The 5,465-nt window shown below is 32.0% G+C and overlaps 1 protein-coding gene across 1 annotated transcript in view; it reads right to left on the reverse strand.

Annotated features, from left to right (window-relative positions):
- LOC117118597 (heparan sulfate 2-O-sulfotransferase 1-like) overlaps positions 1-5,465 on the reverse strand; it is a 59,528-nt gene that overhangs the window by 39,124 nt on the left and 14,939 nt on the right. The window lies entirely within an intron of this gene.

A 5,465-nucleotide genomic window follows, 5' to 3' on the forward strand; every position in this document is an offset into this window, starting at 1 on the left:
GTGTTCATGTAACATTGACATAATTGTTAGCTAACCAGTTGTGTGTATTTCTTTGTGAAAATGAGTACCGCGGCGTACTCATTTTGACAAAGCATTTGCATCCCCTCTTGGAAAGAGGGATTCGAAATAATTGTCTCTATATCTTCGCTAATTAAATTAATCACCGTAATTTAGCTTACACTTATGAATTTAGGGAGCACTTAAAATGTGAAATAATCATTTCACTACCCGACAAACTCCGAACTTTATTCATTCATTAGGCCTACATAATAGTTTCATATTGCTGTACTATAGTACTCCAACATCACTGACGCATGGTAACAACCAACTGATTGCAGACCATTTCCGGTCACACATTACTCTCCATAACACAGCACCCCCTAGTTCTGTCACCTCTGGATTTTGAATTTAGTTATAGCATGTTTTCTGAAGATATTTATGAGAATTGATAAATAAATATGATACCTAATTACAGGTAGGATATTACACCTGTAGTTGTTAAGTACTTAGACAAACTAGATACCTAATTACAAGTGAGGATACCTAGATACCTAATTACAAGTAAGGATACCGTCCCAGTCCTTCCCATTTCATTAGGTAGTCCACTTCCATTAACTACAATTTTTAAACTCACAACTTTTTAAATTCTAGTTTACCGAAATGCTCGAATAAGCGTCCCTCTCGAATAAGCACCCCACCAAAGTGATATGTTTCGTTAAGCGCCGTGGCGCTTAATCGAGAGTATGTCCTGTGTGTAATGAAACAGGGTTTACAATATAATGTATACTGTGTTAAAATGAATAAATAACATAATGAAGACAAGCATTTCTTTATAATCATTTGTATACGATGATAGGCCTACTAAACTACAGGAATACCTGATATAGGTAACATAGGAAGGGGCATGGAAAGCGCTATCCAAGACCTTTTTATAAGCGCCGCTCTTGAATAAGCGACTTTGGGCAACACTTGTTGATTATACGTGGCTTATGTGCAAATTCAGACACCGAGGTCTTTCCGAAGGAACTATAGGTACATATGAAATACCATTATACCACAAACTGCATGATGAGCGGTTTGATACATTGGTAGTGGTTCATGCTCTCAACCTTGAGGTTAGAGGTTTGAACCTATTGCTGTGCAATTTGCTTGTGTCCTTGAACAACACTGATAAAAAGCCTATTAAAGCAAATTATGTTTATTAACAATCATATTCCACCATATGTCATCCATCCATGTTAGTCACATTCACAAAGAATGTACCGTAACTGTCCTGCTTTTGACAGGGGTGTCCCGCTTTTAGTATATATGCGTGCTGCTGTCCAGTCCAATCTTAACTCAGTCTATTACCGTATAGATATGACCTATCTAATCAAGGTTAACTATCTAAAATGGTTTTTAGATTTATAGCATTAATGTGATCACGTTTAATTTCAACTCATCCACGTTTTCGTTTGGCCTGCTCCTGGGCGTTTTACTATGTGTTCACGTTGCTTCATCTGTGGCTTTGTCGAAAGTGTTTTCAGACAACCTTATCAGATGCCCATACTACTTTACCTTGTTGTAGACTGACCTTTTGCATATCTATGTCTATTACTACAGTACATCACTTACACTCCTAGAAGGATAAGAACTCAATTATTAAGTCAAGGGGCGCTAGCTCGCAAATTAAGGTGATATGAAGTGATTTTTAACTACTTGAGCATAATTTTTTTGCTTCAAATATTTTTAGTGGGGGAGACATGGAAACGAGCTTCTTTGGGGGTTTCCCCTTCGTCCCTCAACTTTCACAACCACTAGATACGCCACTATTTGCAGATGATGTTATATTTCATGTTTTGAAGTGAATTATTTTCTTATTAAAAGAAACATTGAATTCCTCTGAAGTGACTCAGAAAAGAAGCACTGCCTGGAATGTGTGGTTTCCACAACTACTTGCAGACTACTGCTAAGAATACTACTTATCAAGGATTAATTTTCATTGCAAACATAATTCAGTTCAGGAATGATATATGATATCCTCATATATCAAACTTAGTACATCAAAAAAATGTATGCAAATAAATAAAAACTGTTATTTTATACTAAGAGTTAAAAATATGTAGCATAGTTAATATTAGGTGTGTATGTCTGAAATAGTATGTTTTGTTAATCTACTCAAAAAGAGGCATTTAAAAACCTGGGTTTAAAGATTGATAGCAAATGAAGATTTCAAGCATGTAGATATGTATATTATTGTATGGAGTTCAAAATGTTTTATAATATATATTATTCTTTTGATATGATACTAAAATTATGAGGCAGTGTTGCCATAATTTTGTTAAATTCTGGAAGGAGAGGTGGAAACTTCTTTGGTGAGTACAATATTCTCTTGCCAGGAAGAAACATGTTTTTCAATTAGTTGATTGACAAATTCATAGATTTATGGGTGTTACGTATAATAAACAAGTCATTAACGTGAAGATAGATTACTGTCTATATTTTCTTTGGGTGAGATTGTCTTTCTGTAAATAGGCTATGGTAATGTATGGTCATCGTTGAAATTATAGAATAATAAAAAAATATATAATATGGTATTTGCATTGTGTTCTTCCCGACAAAGGTTTAAATCATGTTCTATTTAAAGACTTTTTTCATTAAAAAAACGTGCTGGGTCTGACCTGAAGCTGACCTAACAATATATTTATGTGAAATGTTCAACAATTAATTTAACTCAGGTTAAAAGCAACTAAACTTGGGTGTTGTAGGTCAGATCTAGCAATGTGTCTATGTGAAAGGTTCCTACTAGTGAAATTACAAGGATTTAGCTAGATCTGATCTAGGTCGAACAGTTTTTTTTTTTATGTGCAAAGCGATTTGATGTGCTGCTATTCCAACCTCTATGAAAAAATGTGAGGTTTAGTTGTATTTTTGACAGCATCAAGAGGTCAACGGAAGCACATTCGACATGGTGCGAGCTATACTAAAAATTTTGATCCCAAAATTGTATAGCATTCTTTTCTCATTGTTGGCATTTTGCATTATACATAGGGATACAATCAGATAGCAAATGAACTTTTTACAATGGCCGAAACTTTTCAATGATACTTTATAATAAAATACTGTAAACCGTTGTCCAACAGGCCTATAGATCTATTGTGGTTTGATATTGACAATACAAAAATATATCATAATTTATCCATAACACTCTTTTAAATAATAATATAATCTGTCTCTCCGATCTCTCCAATATAATCTGTGGTTTGGCATGACAATTAAAAATATCAATTTCAAAACTTTAATAAAAAACCTAGGACAACCTGGCAATTGACAGATGAATTATGACCAGATAGATTAATACATGTCAAGAACATGTTAACCCCTACTTGACCTTACAAGCTTGGAGGTTACTCATCAAAATTCCTGTAGCTGATTATCACAACTAAAAAGGTTCATAATAAATGCCATAAAAATCTATTAATGCTAAGAATATGAGAAAATATGCAACAAACAGATGCTACAGTATTAGGTACATTCAAAACATTTCCATCTATCAACAACCCTCCTCAGCCAGGGGCATCTTAGAAATATATTATTATTTACCTTTTAAGTGAGATTCTGTTCATAGCAGGTTGTTGTTGTTAGGTTAGAAGGGGAAAAACATGATTCCAGTGGCAGAAGAAACATTTTTGAGTATTTATTTGTAGACCTTTCATTCAAGATCAGTGAAAAATATTTAAAAAATACAATGAACAATTGACATAAATTTTTGATAGCTAGTATCTTAACATCATCACTGAAAAAAATCCCATTTGATATGCAGGACTAATATTGATGTTTTACATAACCTACAGCTGATTTTGCATGCTAGGCCTAGATTAGTGTTGTCGGGCAAGACTTATCCATTTTTTTTTTTTTAGGTTTTAAATAAGTCTCAAATACACCTACCTGAAAAATTGTAAACATCATGTCACATTATCAAAAGAAAATGTTGACATGAACCTAAATACACAACCAATAACCTATTTACAAAATCTACTCTGACTTACCTGAATAACTTTTGATAGGATCAGATGCTAACTAGCGTCCTTCTATAGCATCAATCTTTATATAAGGCTTAAAGATAAAACACTGAGCATGCCGCAAGGCCAAATCTTATCTTATTGATGAGTATGGAAAACTGGATAACGACCAACCATATTGAATATTAACTAACTTACATCAAATTCACATTGGTGTAAATTAAATAACACCAGCTAGCTGGCTATTTGCATACTACTTTGCATTTGATTACCTGTATTAATGGATGATTCAATTAAATATATGATTATATATACTGACTTTCTGCTTTGATTTTGACTTTCAAATTAAATTTTATATATTCTTCAGAATATACTTTGTTGCAATTAGTTGTTAGACAACCAACCACAATCCTGTCTGAAAGCTTAACAATATAATGTAGTATATCTTCAAAATTGTTATATTCTTAAAACTTGTTGTCTTAATGACTGCCTATTCTCTTATTTTTAAGGGTGTATCAATTGATCATCAATTAATACAATTTTAAGTATGCATTTAATGAAATAAAAATTTAATATGAAACAATATATAGTGTAGTTTTAGTGTCTGAGTTCGGTTCTTGTGTATTTTTAACTTCTCTTTTTGGGACTTATGGCCTATGGTTTAAAATCAATGTTTTCTTGTGCTTCTTTAATACTTCGGTTAAACCGAAAAAAAAGTTTTGTTTTGAAATTTTGTTGGCCTATTGTAAAGAACCAAGCATACTTGAAACACTGTCAAAAAGGAAGAATTAAATGTTGGGATTGTTAATATAGTAGATTAAATGTTAATCTGTTGTTATGATGCTTAGTAAAATATATAACATGGGAAAATGTATCCAAGCATGGCATTCAATTAAAATCATAAATTGTGTTCACAGAAAATAATTTCCGATACATACAGATTTACCACAAATTAAAAATAATTACATTATTATGGGATCAGTTAAAAAAACAGATTTGTTTCTATCAAAACAAAAATAAAAGTTTTGAAAATAGATTTCTTATTAGCTGTATCTCTGCATAACATGAAATAATCAAAACAACAATCACGGAATTAATATGAATACGTTTTTAAAAACCACTAACAATGTCCATGGTTATTCAAGCATTTGTCATCTTTAATAACAGCTTTACGAAAACACCTGTGTCTTTCAAACTTGATAAAATAATTTCCTGAGATTATGGCAGATTTACTGGTATTTAATAATTGTTATGGGGAAATATTTGAAAGCCAAGATGTAAAGATTGGAAGGTTAATATATTAGTCAATGATCTTGCATGTTAAAAAAAAGTAATGAAAAAGAATTTTGATGAAAACAAACATAAAACCATGAAGTGCTCATACAGTAGAGGAAATGTCTAATAATTTTAATTATTGTCAAGTAAGAATGAAAATATAAATATAAAGTATTATGTGGGTTGCCA

Source organism: Anneissia japonica, unplaced genomic scaffold (genome assembly GCF_011630105.1).
Source record: "Anneissia japonica isolate Jap-2015-1 unplaced genomic scaffold, ASM1163010v1 scaffold376_len1572418_cov194, whole genome shotgun sequence".
Taxonomy (NCBI): Eukaryota; Metazoa; Echinodermata; class Crinoidea; order Comatulida; family Comatulidae; genus Anneissia; species Anneissia japonica.